This window comes from Leptinotarsa decemlineata, unplaced genomic scaffold (genome assembly GCF_025532065.1).
Source record: "Leptinotarsa decemlineata unplaced genomic scaffold, Ldec_3_MD MMD2_tig00000505_RagTag_RagTag, whole genome shotgun sequence".
Classification (NCBI taxonomy): domain Eukaryota; kingdom Metazoa; phylum Arthropoda; class Insecta; order Coleoptera; family Chrysomelidae; genus Leptinotarsa; species Leptinotarsa decemlineata.
Window position 1 is genome coordinate 8,086,570 of NW_027412549.1, and position 27,409 is coordinate 8,113,978.

Genomic DNA, 27,409 nt, shown 5'->3' on the forward strand with positions numbered 1-27,409 from the left:
AATTCATTGGTCATACTACTTTTTATATGCAGGTATGTTTTAGTATTTATTTGAAAATGAAAATTGAACCAATAATGCAATTTATGAAAATACCCTAAATATTGTTCGATACTGGATGTCATTATATATATATCTCAACAGTGTGAATCAATGAAGTTATTGTTGTTTTTTATATAACTTATAGGAATAGAATGTCTTCAGGAGTCACTAAGTTATTTTGCGTTTCTTTGTCTGTTAACGTTTTAGATAACCCAGTGAGGTTGTATAGTTTCGTATTCACGATTGATAATGCAACACCAATTATGAAAAATATATCATACCTTGTTCTTTCAAACTCACAGTTTTTTGTGGAGTTGATAATTTTTTTATATTTTCATATTATCAATTTTTTAGATTGTGGAAGGTTATAGGAATCCGAAAAATGTCGGAGATATATATATATATATATATATATATATATATATATATATATATATATATATATATATATATATTCAAATATTCTATTTGATAATGAGATGTGAATGGATATGTTAGATGTCGATTTCCAAAATTTATTATGTGTCCATAAAAGCAAATAATATTTAAAATACAAATGTGTTTAATGAAGAAATCACACCCATAATCTTCAAGAAACTTAGATTTTTTTTTTGAGAAAATGGCAGGAATTTCGATCGATGATATATACGTTTGCTATAGTTAATAATATCAATAATATTTGTATTAACAAATAATTAAGATACCGAACTGTCAACCGAAAACAGCATATATCGATAGAATTTCCAATATGCTATAACTGTGAGAGTGAATTATCTTCATTAGGGAACGAAACCTTAAAATTTATTTGAAAAAATTCCAATTATATTGTAACAAAATAGCTGCGAGTAAATAATGTAAATTTGAATTGAAGGTATATATATATATATAAATATATATATATATATATATATATATATATATATATATATATATATATATATATATATATATATATATTTTGACTAGTAGATACTCATGTAATATTGAGTTTTTCTAAAATACTGTTAGACATTTTTGTAGTTTAGTTATATGTCATTAATGACTTATATAAGTCTCATAGGGCGCCACCATTTAATGACAAACACTTACTTTTCCCTCCTATATAGATCTGCCATCACATCTCATGAATTATCGGCCCATTACTAAGAATTCCCATTCAAAATTAACACATTTCCAACAGAAACAGTTCCTCCTTGAACATTTCAACAATAAAAACAATAATAGCTTTCACAGATTTTTCGTCGGTATAAATCTATCACTTCTGAAAGAAGAGTGTATTGAAAATAAATAGTCGGGGTCATTTTAGGATAATCTTCTGTGGTAACAGCGGACGTTTACAAGAATCAGTTCCTCCTTCCTCTTGTCACTTTGTCTTTAAAGCATGCCATATGCTTAGTGGCGAAATACAAAGAATGAAGTGAGTCACTTCACGGAAATAAACTGACCCGAAGTTATTTTCGAAGTATGTATACAAATTGTTTTCGAAATAATACAAATTTTCAATTATAAGACAGTTTTTGAAGGTACTTAATCTAAGTACAAAATATGTTACTTCATATTTATTTGCTTACTTATCATACAATTGACAGAATTCCAATTTGTCTCATGCTACTAAAAGTTATACTTTGAAATCCTTCATATATTTTATTTTCATGTACTACCTAGCCTAGATAATCAACATAATATTCTATTTATATTATTAATGTTATATTGGTTTTGTTAATTTTTTTTATGCAAGGTACTTCACTGTGCAAATGTTTTTTTATAATAATAAGTAATAACAGTAAAGATCTCTATTATTTACATGTGAATTAAATAAATGGGCAAGAATCAGTATGGCAAAACTACAACAAAATTTCTACAGTGTGTACATTATACAATATAGACTAGGGTTTATATCCTGAAAAACTTATGATCAATAGTAGGGATTTTTTCTATTATATGATGGAAATGGCAGCTACTTCATAAAAAATCAGATAAAATTATCAGTCATTAAGTATGTAGGAAATCATATCATCTAAATTGTTAACCTATACGAGAATAATGCACTAATTAGGTAGAATTTATTCAGTATGAACATGCCTGAGGAAGCTCTTGTACACCGGGAAAAATGATTGAAATTTACCTCGGAATTTTCATTTCGAACGAAGAAAATTACTTCAGTTTTATTGAAAATATACTCTCTCTATTGAATAATTCACATCCCCGAGCGTAATTTCAGTAGGCAATGTACTTTTCATTGAGAATTAAATATTCATCTAATATATGTGTGAAATCATAAAGTATTATTTCATGTGAAGAGAATTACTAACTGGACGATGGGTATTCCCCCTTAGTGAAATGTAAATTTTCGCCATCTCTTTATCGAATGTAAAATTACGCTTGTATTTGTGAATATTAATTGTATGTTCATTCTTGTCTACAGAAGCGCATCGGTTTGTATGACGTGTGCATTAGAATATTTTTGTTGTTGGTGAAAATGAATAAAGAAGGTGAGTGCATTTCTTGTAAAATTTCAATAACTAGTCCAATAAACAGATGAATTCATTGAGTTTTCTCGTTATGCATTATAGAGTGTTTTTTTTATTACAAGTATATCCTAACCTCACATCGCGAATTATTTCATACTGTATGGAATAGTACAACATATTTTAACTGATTTTCAAATAATTACAGAACATATATTTGAAAATGTTTGTGACAATTACTGAATGGTATTGAGAAAAAGAGAAAAAAGGATATACTCGATAGCAGTGGCGTGACTCATCAGTGACGCCGTATGCACGATCCATTTTAAAAATGGATTTTGATGAGGAATAAAGTTTCGTATTGGTGGTTGCAAATATCGAACAATGTTAAATCGTAATTTCATTCACCTAAAAAATATCTGAATGTTTTATTCGTATCTCTCATAATTTTGGATAAATTTGAGGATTTGTGATTCTTATTATTGAACTTGAAAACATTTTTGTGATGGGAGGCAAGTTGGAACTCAAAATTGAAGGAATCGGGAAACACTTTAGGACCTTTTTGTTTCTGTTGAAGAGGTGAACAAAACACTTCATCACCACTTTATACCATATCATTATAGCTATATTTGCTATATTTCAGAAAATGTTGGAAAACATTTGGAAAAATCCAATTTTTCATTTAAACGGTTGAATATGTATCAAAAATTTTTGAAAAATATTAATATTGAATTCAAACTAGTAGTAGTTTCTCTCTAGGAATGTGTGTTCGTCAACTTACTGTATTTTTAGATTTCTAAACCTATTCATTTTATGATATTTCATTTCTCTTTTAGGATAATAACAGCAATTGAGGAAAAAAGAAAAAGAAATATTACTTTCATTTCTCTTTTCGAATAATACCACCATGAGCAAGAAAGAAAATGTGTTAATTTGAAGAATGGTTTTTTTTATTTTGTACTGTTATTTGACTTTTTTGAAAATGAAAAAAAAATGTTTTGTAGAATTTCATTTCAAGAATGTATAGGAACTTATTTTGTATATACACATTTTTTTAAATATATCAATGTGTAATATGTCTTGTGCATTCAATTATCTGAATTATGAGGAAAAATGGCCACTTAAGAGTCAAGAGTCAACATCCGATTGAGGTATCATTATCTTCAAAACTACTCTGAATACGGACCTTCTTACAACGGAATATCCCAAGGTAATATAACCCGTAAATGAATAATTACAATGTAAAATTTTATCAGAGTATAGAATTCCACTGTGAAATTATATAAGAGTGTAAAATTCTACTGTAAAATTCTGTCAAGAGTGTAATATCTCGATATAAATTTATATCGCAAATTTACCCTATAAAGTTTTATTTCAACACAAAATTACACTCAAAATGAAAAATTACACTGAAAAATTCCACACTTGTCTTCGGGATAGAATTACAAAATAATATTCCGCATGGAATGTGAGATCACACGCGAAAGTAATTTCTCGCTAATATGGACGGTAATTAAATTGTTACCGGTACCGGTGGAAAAATTTTTACCAGTGTATAGTAAAACAAGCATTGTGGTTCAGTAAAATGTTCACTGAAAATGCCACAATTTAGTTTCACTTGAAATACTTGATTTCAGATAAAATCCTTCGATCCACGGTTTTGAGATTTCATCAAGTTATTCGCTTGAACATCTGTATTTGTAGAGTAGGGAGGGTGAGTGTAAGCCCACAGCACTTAGGCCACATGTGACCCATTGTACATCCTCCCGAGGAGTTGTCCTCCTAGGTCATTATCCATCCTGTCCTTTCCAGGAAGGTGGACAGGTCACTAAGAGACATCTCCTTTATATCGGCAGGTATAGGCCAAGACCCGCCGAGCACACTCTCTTTGACAACCTTCAAGGTGTCTCACGGTGTCTTCTGAAACCTTCTCCGCGAAGTTTCAGAAGGTGCAGCGACATTACTGTCGTTGCACCTTCCGCTCTCTTTTTTTTTTGGACTCGGCGCCGTAAATTCGTTTACGCCTCGGTCTTTGTTTAACATCACGAGATGATCTGCTATGTCCAGCCTCATTCAGAGCGGTAGATTGGGGTTGACATTTCTGTTCATCCCCAGTCACCGCCATAGATTGAGGTAAACACTTCTGTCCTGCCTCGGGATTGGTTTTTATTTTTATTGTGTCTGTTTTTGTGTTTGTTTCATTCATGTGTGTTTCCACGAGTAGCAGGGAAAGAGTTGGTCACCTCTGGCAGAGCCCCGCATTACCAGAGTAAGGCTGATTACAATGGGGTTACGCCCGATTCCCCAAGAGGATCGTTTGTAACCGCATATCACCCTGCGGACATTCAGCTGTCGACACGATTCCTTTACCTTAGCTTGGGTAGGCTGGTCCACGGTGGCATGTTTCGCAAAGCCTTTTGGGGAGTTTTAGTTCCCCTCACCCTACTTATTTCTGCCACTGACCAGGAGTCCGGCGACCCCGTCCGTTAGGCCGCATTGGCTTCTCGGACAGGGTCCCCAGTCCCCTGGCCGTTCCCCTATCCGCCACCTGAGGACGCGCCAGATACCCAACCCACGGGATTCGCTTTTAATCAGAATGTCCTTATATAGACGAATATATAATTCACAAGATAATGTATTCCAACATTACTTCTAAGCATTATTCACATTTTATTCCCATTCTAGAAATATAGTGAAATTGTTTTAAAAAGTCAAGGATATATACATCTTGGTCGAATATGTGTTAATACATTCAAATACGAAAAACACTGACTAAATATAATTATTTCAGATGAAATATTTTTCAGCAGCTTGGTAGAGAAATCACCTATTGAAATTAATTTCTGAGAACAGACAACTGCTAAAAACCTGCATGGTTATGCAAATTTAATTGATTACATTAAGTTACCAGATCAACATTCCACAACGTGATAAATTGCTGCTTCTGAGAATAACTTTTGAAAAATCAGGTAATATCAAAAGATAATAAATTTTTCTCAAACATTCTTTATAGTTAGTATATTTTAATTTCGGTCATTTGAGGGTTCATCCTATATTCTTCAATTGAATGTACCTAATCATGATCAGTCGGTAGCCAAGCGGTTCGGCGTGGGTGATTTGTTCACTCACTCGAATTGACTGCCGTGTTGGTCGGTGGTTCAAGCCCTAGTCTGAACGATCGATCTTCACTTGCTATCGTCCAACCCGTGTTAGGAATCACACGTTAAAAGGTAAGACCTCGTTAATCCTTAGCTCGCACAAGTTTCGACTTCTGAGGGTGGTCGTTCGTATGGGTGCGACAGCTGGTTAACGGAAAAACAGATTTTAACAGATTTTTAACAGATAGAGTTTATACTACCGCCGTAGTTTCTAAAATCATTTGGGTTCATGTCAATCAAAAAGTTAGGTTCTAAATAAAAAAAAACGAGAGTTTGTCGATTATATGAGAGATAAATGTGTCACTGGCCAAGTTTTACTTCCATAATATTAAGTGGGCATGTTAAAACATTGTAAATATAGTAAATAATTAACCTCGAACTGTTTATGAATGAAAACAAGGTTCTATTAACGAAACTGAATAATTTGTACGATTTTCACTTTCTAAATGAACACCTACTATCACTAGTATATAATTTCAGTTTGATTAATGAAACCTACGTATATCGGTCTACCTACAGCTGAACAATTTACACCTCTCCTTGTCTTCAATTGGCCTTATCAAAATACGTCAGGAAGGTTATTGCTTGCTGCATAGCAAAATTCATATGTTTATGAACATTTCATCATGATTCTTTATTTAGTATTTCACTCGCAATGGAGTCCGCTATCCCCCGCATGTTGGCAATTGGGCAATACTCTCAAGAATTCGAAATGTGATTGTTGTAGGAAGTGACATATTTCATAACCGAGCATAAGTGTCAGTATTGAAACTTTATGGAGGTATACTAACGAGAATTGTTGATTTTCCTTTCTTGTGACTTCTTAAAGGGTTTCCAATTCATTTTTATTTTAATAACTTGAAATTAACTGAAAAATTCTGATGTAATGAATGATACATAGTGTAAATAGATTTACGAAAAAACTTTAAAAAAAGAGAAGGAATTCTAGTCGCAATTTATTTTTGGGGATGTAAAATGACAATTTTTATTTTTAGCTTTTATCGTTATTTAACTACATATTTCATAACATTTACGATACTTTTCAAATAATGGTATGGAAAATATCAAAGCAAATATGTTTTAGACTTGTATCAAGACATTTCAAGATTGACATGGTGTAGTTTATGGAGGTGAGGTGCAGTTGAATCCGGTACCTCTAAAAAAAGTTACCTAATTCAAGTTTTATTAATGAATATTACTGGAGTCCCAACCAAACTGTTATTTTAACATCTCGACACGTGTTTCGATCACCAAGTGATCATCTTCAAGAGGAAGATCAAACTTGGTGATGGAAACGCGTGTCGAGGTGTTGAAATAACTGTTTGGTGTTTGGATAAAAACTCCAGTAATATTCACTAATTTGGCTATTCAACATTAAAATCTATTCACTAATAATAATTTTATTTGTCAAGGTTCTGACTATAACTGTAGCCATTTTTAGGCTCAACTACAAAAACAGACATTTGATACGACGTAGTAATGGTACAAACACAATTAAAATAGTACATTAAAATATACAAAAATTAAATGTTGATAAATGCACTGTTTGGAACTTTTGGTGCAGTATTGAATATTATTAGAGTTTATTCTCAACACCAAACCGTTATTTTTACATCTTGACACGTGTTTCAATCACCAAGTGAGCAACTTCAAGAGGAAGATTAAACTTGATCTTCAATTGTTATTTTTAACACACCGACACGTGTTTCAATCACAAAGTGATCAACTTCAACAGAAAGATTGAAGATTAAGTTTAATTTTCTTCTTGAACATGATCACTTTGAAATTGAAACACGTGTCGAGGTGTTAAAAATAACGGTTTGTTGTTAGGATTGAACTCCAGTAATATTCATTAATGATTATAATTATTATAATAGCAGTAAGTTACTCAGATTTTGATATTTTTATACAAAAATATCTATCATTGCCAAAAAAATACTATTCACAATGAAATTATTTGAGACTGGTTGAACTTTGTGATTTGAATTTAGCATTTGATTTAGTAGAAAAAATATTTTCATATATTTACATTCTATTTGTGGGAATCTAATTCGTCCAAGATGATACATTTTTATATATAGACATTATTGCATTGTTCAATAATCAATTCTATACAGGTAGGTATTTGTAGAAATCAGTTCTTTACACCTTGAAATTCAATTAAGCGAATTCTCCTTAATCGAATATTGGTCAATTGAATTTTAAGCTGACAATAACTTCTTGGTATCATTCGAGCTGGTTTACGACGTAACTCTGTGATTCACTGAATTGGTATGTTCTGCGCAATTGATAGGTCATTACAAAAACGTTTTGTCGAAATTAAATTGGTACATTTTTTTTACTAAAACTCCTCCACTTTGAATTAAAGAGAGTGAAGATAAGTACATATGAGAGTAAAATGTTCTTAATCCCGTTTGAAATGTACCTGAAAGGCACATTATCAAGGATTTTGGCATTTATGGGTTTTCATTTCCCGAAACCATATTCTTTTTTGAAAAAAAAAACAAACATGAAGGACAAATTACTACATTTGTACATGAATGTTAGTGCGCTTGAGTTAAATTCAGATAGGGATGTATTCAACTTGTCATTTCTTATTATAAATTTTGCCTATATATTACAAAAAAATATACGACTGTTAAATTCGGGAAGAAATTTTTTGAAATATCATTCAATATTTCAAAAATAGCATATTTGTGGTCTTTGAAGTCTCTAACAAAACTTAGCTGACTTATTATTTTGGTCAACCCTTGAATATTGTTCATTAATTTTGGATTTCTCTCAAACCTGAACTGGCACTTTTTGCAAATTCTGACTTGACAAATATCAACGTAAATTTGATTTTGGTCAAGATAGCGATTCAATAAATATCTCAAACGATACTTCAACATAAAAGGGACAATTTTTGTGACAGCTTTTACACAACAACAATACTTGCGCATTTTGAATTGGTTTGAAATGTGTATCAAATACCAGATACTCATTAAATACGTGACAAACAGGAAATCAGATTTAAGAGAACTAGTTATCAAAGAGGTACTCTTAAAATTTTCATCTGCTTGCTTACGTTGTACTAAATAATGACCGGTAGTAATTATGTACAGTTTGGTTAAACATTGGCCAGAAGAAGAAACTTCAGTGCGACTGAATGTTCCAGAAGATTTTTGATTTTGAGAACTAGAATTTATTTCAGAGAAATACGTTTTCCTACATTATAGCAAAATATTAATAATGTCGCCCTTTCAAAAACTTACAAATATTTTTATTTTCAATCAGAAAGTAAAAAAAGATGGTAACTGACGAGTATGAATGATACAAAACGCAATATAATTGAAACATACAGACATTAAAATGAAAATAAAGAGAAATGATTGTGAGAGTGCAAAAAAGAATAGGAAAAATATCTCAAACCAAGTTACTTCACGATATTTTGATTGTTGTTACCCAAAATCGAAATGTCGTGAAGTACCTATATCTTGGGTCGTGATCTTTCTTCGCCATTTTCATCTTCATTCATTTTTATTTCTGTTGTTTGTATATTAATGACATTTTACTTACTCTTCCATTTATTTTATTAGTTCATTGATATATTTTCATTTCATGTTTTTACTTTACAAATTTGAGTTTTATATAATTTTTCCGTAGATATGCCGAATTAACATTTTAAAACTGAATGTTAAAATCAGCAAATAAAAGAACAGAATTGATATTTAGGTTAGGAATTGTAAGCGCTATTAAATACTAACGACAGATACTTACATCTATATGGGTCAGTTGTATACCTTATCACTCAGATAATTTTCTCATTTTATTTTTATTGTTTATTCCTTTTCATTTCATACTATAATACTCATATTTGTTAATTTTTATCCAATTCGAATATTTCGATCCTGGTATTTTTACGTGATTCATTCGATCCTGTTATTTTTATTTAATTCATCAATTCTCCTTTAAATTTCTAATATCTTATCGCTTCACACAATATATTTCATGAAAAAATATACACTTTTTGAAAAATTGCATAGAGAGAGAGAGAGGCCCTAAAATAAATGTGTATATTTTTGCAACTGTTTGAAAAGCCCAATTTTTCTTTCAGCTGTTGTGAAAAAATATAACTCAACGAAAGGTTACCTAAGTAAACAGTTTTGTTATATATCAATTCTACTGGCGATTTAAACCGTATTATTATCGATTTGATTATGAATAATCACAGACCACAAGTAAATTTTGATTTCATCTGGGACTGTACCCAATATAATGATACCGCTTGGCTCGTGCGGACATTTCTATCGACATTCGTCCGAGTGTGAAGTAACTTCCGTTCGAATTGTTACTTTTTTAATAACTCTTTTAATGATATCCGGGATTCAGTTCATCCAATCCCAGTTTTTATTATTGAATTTACCTAGATAACGACGCGCAGATTCCGAAGATGGAGTCGTTGAGTTGTTAGCTATTTCAATTCATGGATTCTTTGCTGAATCATAACAACAGACTGAAACTCAAAAGAGTTCACTCCATTTATACATTTTTATGAAAATCTAGTGGACCAACTTTGAACATATTCTTTGGAAGACAGTAACTGTGCGAAGAATGAAAACTCAAAGTCGTCTCCACAATTTATTATTACTCTCAGATGTTACAACGGTAAAACTATTCTAACATCTGAGGGTGATTATAAATTGTGGAGTCGATTTTGAGTTTTTATTCTTCGCAAATCTACTGCACTCCACTTTGAGATATAATGGATTTCTACCAGAGGTTACTTATAACCTTGTATAACCTTCCACAATTTGAAAAGTAAACAATAAATAAAGGGCAAACTGAAAAATTCACCCCGTTACTTCATAACATGAATTTTGCCTAGAAATTGAAAAAATAAATTGTGTTTTTTAAATATTTATAGGTGCTAACTTTTTTTAAGTGGGCAACGTTTCGAAAAATAATCTTTTTTCGTTTTCAAAACCTAAAATTCACTATGAAACTTGCGCCTCAAACTGTGATAGCTCTAATTTTTTTGACATACGGTAAGACATACTACTCGTACATACGTCAAAAGAATGAAATGTCCAGATGTCATATGCGATAGTCTAAATGAACACATATACTGGATATTTTTTGAGAATTCAGTTATGGTTCAACCTTCCGTTTTCAACCTTTCTTCTTAGTAGTGGTATATACGATACATTTCCACAGATCTATTCGAAATACACTTGTTGCCTGCAAAAATAATATATTCAGATTCTTTGAGTTTTCAAATTTTTTCATGAGTTTCCTTGGTGATAATTTTTAGTTTCATTCCATTCTATATCGTGATCACCTGATGATCAGTTTTCCCTTTATTATATAATTCAGCATAATTCACATTGTGGAAGGTTATATACCCAAAAAAAAGAAGGAACATTCATTGCAAATATAGGTTCTTCAAGTTTAGATATTACCTGTGAATATATGATTGATTCCTCACTAATGAAGTATCCTGATAAATGTATATATAATTAAAGTTACCACCGATAGAAGCAGTTTTTGTTAACATTGTTCATCGTAACCATTTGACTTTTCCAAAATTTGATGAAATCAATCATTTTATGACTGAAGCCGTGAAATCAACCTTGATATGTAGCAAAAATAATTCGCAGATCATTCTAGAAGGCTTGTAAATATATGGATATAGTCAATCCCATTGATATGGGGCTAAAAAATTAAATATCTGTCAGTTAGCAAAAGCCTGGCTACGAAAAAAACAACGGTTACAACTTTCAGAATATCTACATGCCCCACTCAAGAAAAAAGCAAATAGTTTCTATGGACACAAAGATTATATTTATTTTATTATAACATATGTCTAAATCTGTAGTTTGCCTACTAGGTTCGACTTTAAGGCGGAGTTTGGTATGATATTGAATTTTATTTATTGAATTATGATTCCCTAATATACAGGTTTCCTAACTTAAAATAAAATATAATCAACAAAATTTATATAAATGAATATACATACATAATTTGAACTGAACAAAAAGGAATTTTTCAATTTCCATCAAGAATATATTTTAACAGTTCGCTCTTGAAAATCTTTAATGATAGAGTAGATTTAATTGAATCAGGTAAATCATTGAATTGGACAAAACCTTAAAAAAATAAACTGCTCATACTATTTCTTGTATTGGTTTTCAGATATTTTTCTACTTTCTCTAGAACTTTATTCGTTCTGCCAACAGTTTCTTCTAAATTTATTCCAGTACAGGCCAATAAGGTATCATCTGCAAATAAGTTGATGAACTCACAGTCTGTAAATAATTGAATATCATTCAGATACAGAATGAATAGTAGGGGACCAAGCACATTCCCTTGTGGCACTCCTTTGTGATTTGTTATATATGATGAGAAATAATCGTTCACACGTACTCTCTGTTCCCTATTTGAGAAATAATTACTTATCCATTCATAAACCATCCCGTCAATCCCATATCTTCTCAGCTTCTGAAGCAAAATACTTCTATCAATCGTTTCAAAGGCTCTTTTGAAATCTAAATAGACAGCTACAATATATTTACCTTCATCTGTTTCATTAGTAAATTTAATTAATGATAACTGTAGTGCTGTTTCATAAGAATGTTTTTTTTCGAAAACCAGATTGATTGCTAAACATGATTTGATTTTTGTCAATAAACTCTAATAATTGATTATATACTGCTATTTCTAAAACTTTATCTATTAGCGGTAAGGTATTAATAGGTCTAAATTCACTTGCTTTTATAGTGTTTGTAACTTTAGGTATTGGTATAATGGTACTTATTTTTAATAATTCGGTCAATTTACCATTCTGGAGCGATGCATTGATTGAATTGAGGATTGCATGACCAGCTGTTTCAAATTCTTGCTTTAACATTTTAGAATTCAAGATTTCATGGATACTACATTTATTATCTAATGACCCAATTATATCATTCAAATCTCTTATGGTAGTCAATCTGAAGGTGCTGAAGGGCAAATATAAATTATTATCTAAATTGAACCATGGTTCGGAATTCTCAATACTTTGGACTATATGTTGGATATTGTTTACAAAGTATAGGTTGAAAGTTTCGGCCATGTCAGGTTCACCTTTTTTAGTACTTACTACCCCATCATCTTCGAATTGGATTAGGGTAGGAAATGTATGATCATTACTATTAACAAGGGTTTTTAAGGTTTTCCACATCAAATGACAATAATTCTTGTATCTGTCTATTTTATTATGATAATACTGAACTTTCTTTATTTTTAATGAGTTAACCACATCGTTTCTCAATTTTTTAAAATTTCCCCATCTAATTATTTTTAAATTTTCATCTCCCACCATAGTCACAAATATTTTATAGGTTTCATCCCGTTTCTTAAAATTGATAAAAACTTCATTGTCAAACCAAGGAATATTGTTTTTGAACTTACTTATTTGTATGGGAGAAATACTATTGACAATATTTGAACATTTTTCGAGAAATTCTTCATAAAGTAAATTAACATCTATAGAGTTTGAAGACCAATTACAAAAAATGAGCTTATTCTTGATTATACTCAAATTATTATCATAAAGATTTCTGTATTTTCATATTGACCTTTCTTTGTTAGATTGACTAAAGGGGAAATTGACAGAAATAATTGAGTGTTCAGTAATTTTTGGCGTTAAATGAACATTTGAAACTATATTATCGTTATTAGTCAAAACCAAATCTATTAATGATTGTGTATCTAGTGTCTTTCTAGTAGGCTCAGTTACTGTTTGATTTATGCCATAGGTTGTGAAAATATTCTTGATTTTTTGTATAGAAACTTTCTTCTAATAAGTTTAAATTAAAATCAGCTACCAGAATAAAACGATTATTAGATAACACAAGCTTCTCGCAAACATCCTCGAAATCTTCTAAAAAAGTTGCATGAGAACTAGATCACCCATCGTATAGCTATGGTATAGGTATGAATCCAATAATACGGTATTGTTCCTTAATGGATGACGGGATTGACGTGGGTATCATACAGCCCAAGCGAAACCAACACATATCGTGGTTTTGTAAACCATGTAAAGAAAATTGTTAACTACATTTTCCCAATATTTTGTTGAAGTGTCGATTCGTTTTATCACAGTATTGAATTTGGGTAATGGAAGTTCTTAAAAGAAGTGAAATGCGCAATTTAGATGTTTTGTTCTCTATGTGAAATTGATCAGACGATAAACAGACATATAGAACAGTTTTGCTGAAAGGGGTCAATCATTTTCCTTTCACTTTTTCAACAATACTTCCTCAAAAAACGACGGAAAACATTAAAAAATTATACAAATGGATACTAATTAAATTTGTTGTTATGAGTACAACATCGCACATAACACAAACCTTTGTCACGGTCTACTACATGAAGAATAATGCCAGTGTCCGCATTTATTGGCGTTTTCCACGCATCTAAATTCCGTCACAGTGGGTAAACTTCTTCCGGTTTCACCCCGATGCGATGGTCGATCAGAAATAAAAGGCCTTCAAACCGTGGGAGAATTTCGTACCTTCGTTGAAATATCAGTATGCTGCATTTCCGGATTCTCTTTCCGTAGTTTTTGTCGGGAAACGTGGCTTATACTGATTGAATTAGCAGGCGTGGACCCGGTTGTTCCTAATTAAGTTTACGAATGTTGTAGTTTTGCATGGGTAATATGCGTTGAACCCCCATAAACGAATTCCACTCATTGTTAACATTCATTATAATTTCAGTCCATCAGAATTTGAAATTTTTCAAGAATAATTCGAAGATTATTCAAAGATTCGTTCAAAATAAAATTAGGTTTGATCTGAATCGGCCAATTTTTCTACAATCAAAATTCAATCACATCGCACTCACATTTTTATAAACAGAAATATTTTTTTAATACTGCTACTTGGAAATAATATTTAATTTCATATCACTGTATCGAATTTAAAAATATTTCGACGTGATTAAAGAAAGTGGCGTAACATTTTCAAGTTTTAAAAGGAACTCACAAGCAAAAGTTACTGATATCAAACATTTCTGCCACTTACCGAATTGATGAAAATGTCACTGTGAATTGTTGGTCGTTTATCATTATTATGATAGTGATTTGAAAAGAAACTGAGGAAATTATACACCAAACATTGTAAGAAACTTGAAAGACAAAAGTGAATAAATGTATCGAGAATGAACAATGAGAGAAACGAATATTAACTGAAGTTTTTTCCCAACACCAAACCGTTACTTGAAGAGGAAGTGTATCAGGAAGTGCGTCAGTGTTAGTGAAACTGAAACTCCTAGAGAAGAAGGTAACATACAAAGCTTTCAACAGTGTTTAGAAATAATTAATCAACACGTTTCTCAAATTTTTGTAACAGAATGGATAATAACAATAACATAAATAATAATAGTTGTTGAAAGTGTCATTTTACTTTTTAAGAAACAATGGCCAATAATGTAAAACAAAATGTTAGCAGTTTCTATCTATACTGAACACAACATGAATGGAACACTTATATTTTTAAAATGACGAATATAGTGACAAAAATTTAAAAAAAAAGTTAAAAGGCCGTACGAAAAACTTTCACTGGAATAGTGCTAGCTTAAAAGTTACGGATAGCAGCAATATACGTTTGACCTATTTTGAAGAAAAATCAATGATATGGAAATAATCGACACTTAGGCTTTATCAGTCAATGGTTCAGACTCTGTTGTACTTGATAAACAGTAGAAACATATTTAAACTAAAGCCTCAAAATCCCAATATTGACAAAAGATCAGTTCAATCTTTTATAGAATTGCTTTTATTTTTGAAGCTCACTAATAGTGAAAACCCCATGTTACAATTTTAGCCCAATTTCATAAAGTTCGTCAGCAATTTATCAATTACTCTGAAAAAACATATTTCATATTCTATTTTTCATTTACGATAACCGACAATTTAATTATTCCGGTATTCGGAATATTAGACAGTGATTCCCAATTTGAGGTTAAAATTTACTTACTGTGTTATATGAACTGGCGTCAACAGACAAACTCTGATAATATTCCTTAATGGACAATGTTACTCAAAGTTCAAGAGAGATATACGTTTAAAAATATATAAATATAAATTTAAAATATGTTTTTCCGTTAACCAGCGTTAACCGTTAACGACAACCCTCAGAAGGCGAAACTTGTGCGAGCTAACGACTAACGAGGTCTTACCTTTTAACGTGTGATTACTAACACGGGTTGGTCGATAACAAGTAAAAATTGATCGTTTAGCCTGCAGCTTGAACCACCGACTCACGCATCGGTCGATTGAGAGAGTGAACAAAGCAACCACGTCGAACCGCCCAGCTACCGACATCTATTATAAGAGTATAGATGACAGTAATTGAAAAAGTGAAGGCCCCGTTTGCTGAAGAAATCAGGGAATTATGATCAAAAGGTATTTCAAACAAAGTGATTCACACAGTTTGCATTTCAGTTTCCAGGATATTCAAGAAGATTTGAGCAGAAGATTCCTAAAAGTCATTCTAGATATTTGAAACTGCATTGTAAAAAATTTAGTCAGACATTTGGAATCTACAATAAAATGTAGATATTTCGAACACTTGTCAATCACTTTGGATCCCTTCTAAGATCTTTCTGTTCCTATCTTCAACCTCGTGAAAATAGATTAGCAACGCCACTGTCACAACGACAAACCACAGTTCACTTCCTTTGCCACTGGCAAGGTAAGAAGCGAGAACAACTATGCTACCGGAGGAGATCGCATTCCGATGCTTGTTCGGTGCTGAACTCGAGTACCAGTCTGATTTAGCTGCTTGTTAAAATAAAAGGATGATGGAATAATTAAAACTTGATCTTGTCATCAAACGTGCAGAGTTGTGTTATGAATGTGACAAAGTTAGTGATACATTCCTCTAAGATCCTACCACTGCAGTGTAGCTGCTATTGAGAAAAATAATATTATTGATGGCATATTACGCTGGGAAATAAATCATTACAGCTAATGAGAGTATGGTTCAAAAATTTCGATTTTATGGTGTACGAAGAGAAAGGTCTCAGAAGGGATCAAGGGTTCAACATATCTTTTTTTTAATGGGGATGTGGTGTCCGATTGAATTTTCTACAATACAGAAGACATCAAGACTTTTAAATAAAAACTTAATAGTATCTAATGAAAGAGAACGCTAACGCATAGACAAAAAATACACTATATTGAAGCAAAGGAATTTAATAGAAGCAAAACATGCTACAGACTACCACAGATATTTCATTTAAAAACCTATATGACAAAAGAAAAAATTAATATAGAAATTTTCAAAAACATCAAACGAAAGAAAGAGCCTCAAGAGTGTGAATGGAAGAAATAATATGCATTTTATTGAAGTGGACAAATATAAAAGAAGCAAGGTGGAATCAATAATATAATAATGAATTAGAAGGTGTTCCAAAAAGGCTTTCAGCGGTGAATTGCTACATTATATGTCTGACAGGTTTGCGATTAGTCATGATGCTCCCTAGGTGACTCTGAGACTTATTAACATTGGTTAACTAGAATATGAGTCTACCGAACAGAGTAGTTGATGCCAGTGATACCGAAAAAAATACTTGTGAAAAGTCCAATATTTTTTATAGATTTCAGACCATGTGCTGCAAAAAGTATTGGTAGAATTATGAATACACTGACCCGTCACTTGATGAAAATTCGTAACACTCTCCATGATAATGATTGTAGAATTTTCACAATAAATTTCATTTAAGAGGTTAGGTTAGGTTAGGTCCAAAGTGAGTGGGTCTATTCGACCTTCCGCCGCAACCCGTGAGGTTTTATTGTGGCTCACACCTATTCACACTCGACCAAATAAACCCACCTTCTTAACGAAGCCGATTCGTTTGTATGATGAGTGGTCTTTCAGGTCAGATGGTAAGAGTACGGTTCTGCCGAACTCTAAAAACCTGATTCGGTCCCGAGCGGGACAGGCACAAAGTATGTGCTGCTATACTGTTTCATCATTTTCCAAACAGAGGCGACACACACTGTCTTCCGAGAGTCCGGATCTCTGCATATGATGATTCAAATGACAGTGACCTGTAAGAAGTCCTGTTAGACATCGTTGTTCATCCCTACTGTAGTCCAACAACTGTTTGGTATATCAAGCTTCGAAGAGTGAATAAACGCCTTGGAGTGAGCCAATCCTGGAAGATTCTGCCAGAAGTCCGATGACAGGTTCTGGTCCGATGAAGCTGCTATTTTAAAGAGGAGTTTCGCTACACGGTAGTTTCATGAGTGATGGAAAATGTATTATGGTATATACTAATACCAAAAACACCATGAACTTTCTCACTGATCAACTTCCATGTGATAAAAGATTGATATTTTGTCAAATGTTTGAGGTTTGTGGGAAAATCTTTTACCTGGAAAGTCTTCAATAAATCGACTGATCTATAATGACTCTTTCATGATTAATTGAACTTCTATAGTATCAGGGCCGATCCTAGGGTGTTAGTCTAGGGTGCAAAGGCCTGTATTTGGCCCTCGTACAAATACCTGATGAGTCGTTCCTTTTGGAGAATAACAAAAAGTGTGTGCATAAAAACTATTTGTAGATTCAGAAGTTTCTTTCGGATACAAATTGGAAGAAACATCATTTTCAAACAACTACTTTCACATGAAAATTCAATTACACAAAAAAACGCTTTACCCCTCCAGTTTGTACTTCAAACATTCATTATGAATTTCAATCAGATTTCATTTATAGGAACTATACAAAACGTAATATATGAAAGAGTATTGATATAACATGTCACTTACATGGAAAACTATCATCTTTAATGGTGTACTAAAAAGTTTTGGGACAAAATATTTGTCTTATCACCTGATGATCAACTGCATTTTACATAACATTACAAGACTAAGCACTCCTTTCTTTTATTAAATCTGTTTAAAATCTGTTTTTTCGTTAATCAGCTGTCGCCCCCATACGAACAACAACTCTCAGAAGTTGAGAAACTTGTGCGAGCTAAGGACTAACGAGGTCTTACCTTTTAACGGATGATTCTTAACACGGTTGCAGAATCATTCCAGTTTCAACCAGATAAATTCTCTCGAGAAAAATATCTGGTCGAGGCGGGAATCGAACTCACGTTCTTCCGATCGTGAGTCGTGCGCACTACCACCGCGGCCAATTCCACAATTCATTAGATTACTGCTTCATGTCATCGGAAGGGAGAATTCTTCAACCGACTAACATAGTGAATTACATTGAAGATTAGGGTCGCTATTTTGTTTTGTGTTGTCTTTTAGTTCAGGATAACTGAAAGGTAAGAGTCATTAAGAGTAACAGCTTAATATGTTTCCAAACTTCCTTTACATATAAAATGGTTAAGGCTTTCGCGGCCGAGATTTTCAGTGTCCTATTTTACGGGTTTGAATTCCGTGGATTTTTGGAATTTCTTCAGAGTTAATAGTCAACTCAAGATGTATAAATCTCTGAGGAAGCTAGCCAGTCGCGCCAGCGAATAGCTGGGAAGAAATTCCAAAAATTCACGGCCTTCAAACCCGGAAAATTGTGACACGGATCCCTTACATATATTTACTAACCCACATACGAAAACGACAGTCGTTCTAATAAAATTCATCACCCTCAACAATAAGTTCAATTACAGTTTCGGTGAAATCTTTGTGAGTTAGAAAAGATACCAGTGTTTTATGTCTTCAGACCAAACCGACCCTATTTGTTTTCTCGGAATTCGTCAACCCACACTCCCTTATAATTCCTATTCAGCATTGTGTTTGAGTTGTGTTTCAGCCGCACCCGAAACTGTGTGTTTTACAGAGATGGACTGAAAAAAATTTGTTAGGTGAACTGTCATACGGAAACAATGTAAATAAAATAAATAATGGTATGATGAAATTTTCTGATGGTTTTATGTTCGTTGATAGTTTCAACACTTTATGATACTTTATACTACTACTTTTTGTCATATGCCATTGTATATCTATGTTAATTGTCGCTCTTTGCAGTTTCGCATACTTGAATCCACATCAATATAATTTGAGAGTTATTTTTATACATTAGTTACATTCTTTTTAAGCCTATTCGGTCGCACAAACTAATAGGTTATTTTATAAATTCATAATAATGTCACGACTTCAATTGGGTATTTTCGTAACCAGTTACCAATTTCCACTTATTGAGGGTTTCACTCTCAATTTCTTTGCTTCAATTCATTTACCAATTCATGAGGTAGGGCAGTAAGTGAATGAAACAGTTGAAAAAAATCAATACATCGATTTAAAATGAAAACAACACAACCGTACTTACAAATAACTCATCTAATTTCTGACAGTGTGTCACACCTTGAGGGCCGTCTGCAAGCAACTACCTTCTGATTTTCCCTCAATCCCTTTCTTTCAATATCCAGGTGATAAATCGTTTGTCAGCAATTCCAATTCCCATCGTAAAAAAACAATATTACCTGAAGTACCGAAACAGCAGTCGCAGCAATTATAATTGCTGATATTACTGCTGATATTATTAATGTTAATATTACTTGATACAATGTGAATTAGATATTTCCGGATATGCCACCCGGTATTCGGGGAAAATAACGAGGAATTGATATTTTAATAAATGAATTTGGATTTTATTGATTTTTCCCAATAATGTGACAATAAAATATACAACTATCATTGTAGCAAGTTTGAAGTACGTGCAGAAATAATTAGACTTCAATTGGTATAATCGAAATAACAGCTTGATGGTAGGATAATGACCATTATGTTGATCTTGCTGTTTGTACTAGTAGCAACAATAATAAAGGTTATTTAATTCAATCTAGGAAGAATAGAAATATATTCAGATCATGCATTTGATGAATAATCAAAGTGTTAGCTGACGCTGCTTCTCAACTCAACCTAATATAAACTAATGAAATCCTAGGACAATGGAAGTATATATGACTAATTTCCTTCAAAAACTAATATGTTAAATATTTAATGTTTTTAATTTTGGTGAGTCGTTAACCTAACAGAGGCATAACATTTGTATTTATATTATAGAATTTTCCACAAGTTTCCAATATTTAAATTGAAGGGGTTACATTTTTAGGAGTGATTAATTTTTGGGAAAGAAAGTTTTTGGCTTTCAACAACTCCTATCTTGATATAAAAAATGTGGAAATCTTCCAAAGAAAGGAAGGAAGCAATCAATTTCAAAAGAAGTAACTCTATATATAGATGTATAGATAGATCATGCAAAGAAGTAACTTTCAAACACAAACTGTAAAAAAAGCCCTCCTGAAACAGCTACTTTCACATAAACATTGAATTACACGAAAGAAGAATTCTTTCGAAACAAAAACTTTTATATTAACACTGAATTATACAAAAAATACTTTTCTCTACTCAGTTTGTATTCCAAACATTCGTTATGGAATTTAATCAGATATCATTCACAGGATTTCTACACAATATACTAAATGAAAGGTGAAAATTTCACTCACATGAAACACTTTCATCCTCACTGGTAGACATTTTTGTATCAAGATGGAGTAGTTGAAAGGCAAAAATATGTTTTTCCAATGTTCTATTTGAGTTCCTCTATTGCCTTGTATGTCAAAAACTTTCTCGTCTACGTGGTGGTGGTATTATTTATATTCTACCTCTTGGATCATCTTAAGCCTTGCAGGAGTCCTGATGCACACGAGAACTTGAGTCCTGATGCACACGAGAACTTGAGTCTCGATGCACACGAAAACTTGAGCCCATATAAAGAAAATAAAAACGTAAATGAAAATTCAGCATAATGTATTTCACATGTGTGTGACTTTCATGTATGTAGTGATGAAGACACTCCAAAAGCGGTCAACTAGATGAGTGGTTTTTCTCTGGGGACATGTTTTAGGACTTCGAATGTGAAACCCTAGAATTGCTAGGAATTGACACAAACAAGATAATAATTTTTATCATCAATAAACAGAAACATTATAGTGAAAACGATTGACAGTGTGTAGTCTCCTTGTAACACAGCAGTGAGGGTAATAAGTAGAAAGTTGAAAGGTTTTTTCCTTATTTAACTTCCAGAGAATCATTAGCACGTCCAAATTTAAATAACTTTTCACAGAACTGCATATTCCCTGAAATACACATTTCTCAAACCATAAGTATAATCAGTCTTAGAAAACTTTGCTATTCCTCATGCTCAGTCAGTCCCTGGGTCGAAATAAAGCTCTTTCTTTCAATTCATCAGATTAACATATTTCATATTTCGCTTTGGAGACTACCTTCTTTCTTCTCGCACTCTTGAAAGTACGGAGAAGATGCTATCTCGGTGTTTATTATACCACAAACTTTCCGCCAAAGTAATTACACATGCGAATTATGTACGACCGGAAAATAAAAGCAAAAGAAAGAAATAATGGTCAGTCGGTAACCTCTGTTTGACTCGCGATTCTTGTTTGCATGAGGAGGTTTCAAGCTTTTTTTCACATGCGTAAATACGTACTATATAGCCTTGGTTTGTTTACTTGACTTGAATTAGTGTTTTCTGTGCTGGCACTAATTATGATGTGATGCTGGGGTCAAAATGATTATACATTTCAAGAAAAGGTTGAACAACGAAACAATAGGTGTCATTGGGATAACTTGTAATTATTTTTTCTTTCGGCTGGGAAGGGCACTATTGCTGTTACGAAAGGGTACGTAGTATTGTTTGAAAAGGATGAGTAGGGGTATTTTATTATTGACTTTCTTTCTATTTTTTGCTTAAAATCTGGCCTTCTTTATAATAGAAAATAGGTTTCTCAATGGAGAAAGAATCACATATCAAAATTGAGACATCATGCCAACATCATCCCTGAATCTTAAACTATAACTTTATTGTCTACCATATTAGTGAGGTTAAGATAACATAATTTTTTTTTGAAGTTCAGCTTCACAGGCCAGAATTTTATGATTTTGGGTATAAAACTGCAAAAAATATTTTAGAAACTTTCCTTAATGTTTTCCTAAATTGAAATTATAGAAAGTGAACAATCGAGTGATGCATGTGGTGCTCCCAAACATACCCTGAGGTTGCTGGATTCTATCCAGAAAAGAGTCATCCGCCTGATTGGAGACGCGAATATCACGTGCAACCTTGATAGCCTGGAACATCGAAGAAAGGTTCTATAAATACTTTCACGGGAAGTGTTCAAGTGATTTGGCACATTTGATTCTACCAAGAGCGGTACATATCAGAAATTTGCGACGGACTGTGGCTTCTCATTGTTTTGAGGTTCAACTCAGTACACCTCGAACTTCACTGTTTAAGAACTCTTTCATCTGAAGAACTGCGTCTATGTGGAATAAACTTCCTGAGAACGTTTTTCCAAATGGATTTAATTTCCAGCGATTCAAATTCAATGTGAATCGCAAATTTCGCACGGGCATCGCTCTGATAGCGCCTTACGGATTTTCCTGCAGTTCTTGTGTTTTCTGCAGAAAAAATGTCATAATCATAATTGCTTCAATTTTTGATATTCAGAAAATGTGTTGCCTAATGGCAACAAAATATTATGTTTAGCGTTTGTTTAGTTTCAGTTTTTTCCACATCTTTGTGTAAAGGTACCTGGAAAGTATACTTTGATTAGTTTACTATGCTTTGAACAACTGAAATTTTTGTGGTTTCATTCGACAGAGAACATGAGTTTTTAATAACTTTTACTGTTGCTTCATTACGTTGTGTGAAACATGTATTTTTCATGAAATATCATATTCATCATGCTTTTTGATGTCATGTGTAACCAGTTAGTTCAATTGAACGCTCATTAATTATACTATCACCAGTGAACAAACCTTTATATGAAAATATATTGCAACTAATCAACGATTTGCATCAATTATACATTTTAGGCAAGGTAAATCCATAGAATTCCCACATACCAAAATCATTTAGTTATATCTAAATAATTAATTAGGTTAGAGAACTCAAAAATTGTCGTTTCACTTCAAAAAAAGAATATTAATGACACTTTGGGGTTCTGAATGGAAAGAAAATTTGAATAAATTTTATATTAATAAGATAAGTTAAATTAGACCACATGGCGAATTATTACTGTCAAAACCTTCCAATATATGTAAGCTAAATGATAATCGTACAAAATTTTGTGAAGGACCATATCCTTATATTATTTTTTGTTTCAGATACCTCATCTCTCATCTCTTGGTTCAAGGTAAGAGGAATATTCAGTTCAAAATAACGTTCATTTGATTTCGAGTTTGAAATTTATTACTAGATTTTATTTTAGTTAAAAATTCATATCACGTCTGATAAAATAAGTCATATCATTTTTCCGAGCTGTAACAAGACATATTTACAGTCTAATATCTAGTGAAACACACGTTTCTGATTTATTCATTTATGATTCATTCATTTTTGATTCAACACCAGACAGCGCTATTTCGATCCGCCATAGGTGTCATCAGTGGTGCTAGGCTGAACCACAAATGTATTGCTGGGGAGCCTCGTTTATCTCTGATATTCAAGGATTGAGTTCTCTGTCGATATCATAGATGGATTCTTCGTAAGTGGAGACGTCATTGCCTTCACCTCCACGTTTCTTGGTTCAAAAATAATTTCTACATTAATGTTAACAAGAATGACGTTTTTATGGAATATCACTCCGAATATTACTCATCAAATCATACCTTTGAATAGGCAACTGGATAATTAAAAAAACTTCAAATGATTTTACTCTTAAATTTCTACAAGTGACCCATATTTAAATAGATATCTCGCTCTTATACAGGGTATTTCCTAATTGCGGTGAAAAAATGTAAGGTCACGTTGTGTGAAAAAAAGTTTTTGTGTCAATATTGTCAATATACGTGGTCACAATAATAAATGCATCTTGACACATGGCAAACATCGCAAACAATTAGTTGTTGTTTTTGTCCAATTGTTGTTTAAATTTTTTTTTCTGGAAAACAAAGCGAGCTATGAAAACAGATCAAGGAATGGAATAGTTTAATTTTTGAATAGTTTACCTAACAAAATATTTAATGTTACAAGAAATATCATGGGCGTACATTTTTTATTGAATAATAGTTGGCTGAACTGTGTTCTGAGACGCTACTGGACTGAACAATTTGTATCTGATTGATCTGAATTAACCTCTTATTAACGAAAATAATATTTCCAAATTCCACCTGAACTGACTCATATAAAACGTAAAGCAATGTCACAAAATTTGATGACACATATATCAGTGTTTAAATGAAAGTCCATGTTTCAAAATATGTTTCGATACTCAATTCCAATATTCACCTTGATTTTACTATTGCAATCTTAACATACAATTCTTATTCGTAAAATAATGAATCAGTTCTTTATTCTCCTTACAAATAATCTATATCATCAGCACTTACACAACTTATATTTATCTGAACTGTTTTTTAGAATAATAACTCATAGGGAATTATATTTCACCTGTTTAATTCGACTATCTTTACATGCCTGCAAACTTAAATAGAAATTAATTGCAAATTCTGAACAGACTAAATTTCGTTGAATGGGTGAACTTTCCAAGAGCTTTAATTGGTTTATATGTATATTAAGAATCAAATATTTCAACTGCCTATATCATCACTAACCAGTTACACTCTGATCCACTCTCAGAAGTATCCAGGAGACTGTGTAAGCTAAGACGAAAAAGTGGGTCGTACTTTTCAATGTACGTTTTCAAATATGGTAGTCATGGATATGGCAGAGAAATTCCGACCAAGCACAGGTCACACCCATCGTTATAATAACTTTATTCAGCCTACACCGACCCATTGCCATCTCAAAGACTGAGAAAAATACTCCCAACATCTGGCGATATAAAAATATTCGAAGCAATAAAAATATTTAAAGATTGGAAAAAGTTTTTACATTTGGAATAGATCTCTGCTCTTTGTTATAGTAAAATGAATATGTACGTTTATATTTTGATTTGCATAATGTTTGAATCTTTTAGTGTTCCCTCGTGAGAACTGGTCACTTAATTTGATAAAGTTTCAATTGATTTGTTCTAGAATACCAAAAGAGAAAGTACCTATTAAATAATATGTGAAGATACTTGAAATTATCTCACAGTCGTTACGAAATGAACTTGATTTCAATATGTGTACCCAGACAAGGTTATTTTGCACCTCAAAGAAAAATAAGCTCTAAAATGGTTACTTTTTTCGTCAATTAACCGAGTTTGTTTCTTTCATTGTTTCAAATTTTCCCAAGCTATCAGTTTGATATTCGTTTCTGAGATTTAGGAAATGACAATAAATATTATAATTTGAAAAAAAAGTATTTAAAACTAATTAACTTTTTGACAAAAGTGAAGATTATTTACAAATTGATTTCTTACATTATAGAATGTTTCTTTGGTAATTTCGTTAGGTGCAACTCTTATCCTAACCATGAGCTCTGGTAATAGACTGTGATTGTGTAACGTATACTTTAGATTTCAGGAATCCCTACAATAAATCTAAGAGCGTCATTTCAGCTAATCTAGCGGGTCATTTTGGGTTTGTCAATAATCCAAACAGGCAGACTGATAGATGTAGTCTCTTAGAAGAGCCCACTAGATCACCTGATATGACGGTTCTAGATGCTTCTGGAGGGATAGGTGACATTTGAAGTCTACTATACACAACCGCAGTTCATTTCAGAACTCGTGGATATAATAAGAAGTTCTTGCAACATAATCACCCCAAGAAAATTTCATAATGTAAGAAAAAAATTTGTGAACAGACTTCACTATAGTCAGGTAGTGACAAGTAAACATTTTAATATTTATTGGAATGAACTGGAGTGAGTTTCGAATACATTTTTTTTTTAAATTATGAACTTTATCCTTTGCATATTTTTAAAACGATTGAATAGCTACTAAATACTCGGGAGCGGCTTTCTATAGAAAAAAGTTGGTTACAGCAACAAATTATGTAACATTGTCTATTGTCTTTCTAACCAAAAAGTACTAAAATCATACTTTTTTACGTAAATTTTGTGCGACATTGATATTTTATCCCGTTCAAAAGTAGCGAGGGGGGGGGGGATATTTACGTCAGGACTATGATACAAAGTGCTAAATACAACAGAGACTAAGCATTGGAGAAAGTATCAATCTTTTCTATATTGAAGTCGATTGTAATATGTCATTAGTACCATTGAAAAGTTGTAAATCGAAGGGCTAATTGGAATAGTACCTAACCTAACATAACCTCATTGCTTTGGACACGCATGACAAAGCACACTATTCGATCAGCCCATGTTAGTGAAGTAAGATTCTCTAAGTTGTGGTTGCGCTACGTTTTGTTTGTCTTACAGTGATGCATGTGATGGAATGTGTATGGTCAGAACTCCTTCTGACTTCGCCATGATTAAATATAAATTAACATTCTTACCGGTGAGAACATTCCCTCTGACAGGTGAAGGAATTGTTTACTGTGCCCAGTCCCAAAACAGTTCAGAAAATACTGTTGAAGCTGTGATTTCAACATGTGGTTGGACATACCTACAAATTATATAGTCAAATCATACTTAGTTTGTGTTACATCTGTTGGTTTTGATATGCAAATGGAGGATTATCTGATGGTAGAAAATGCTGCATTTCGAACATATTTATTAGAAGATTCACAGGGTGCATAAACCAATGAGTGAAAAACATTCAAATGGTTGTTCATTCCTTCGAATATTAGATATGTTTCCTATTAGACATTACCAAGGGGTTACT

The 27,409-nt window shown here is 32.4% G+C and overlaps 1 protein-coding gene across 1 annotated transcript in view; it reads left to right on the forward strand.

Annotated features, from left to right (window-relative positions):
- rau (RA domain-containing protein rau) overlaps nucleotides 1-27,409 on the forward strand; it is a 149,662-nt gene that overhangs the window by 17,175 nt on the left and 105,078 nt on the right. Inside the window, exon 2 of the mRNA XM_074173862.1 lies at nucleotides 23,841-23,869. The gene's annotated coding sequence lies outside the window, so the exon portion shown is untranslated. The remainder of the gene's footprint in view (nucleotides 1-23,840; nucleotides 23,870-27,409) is intronic.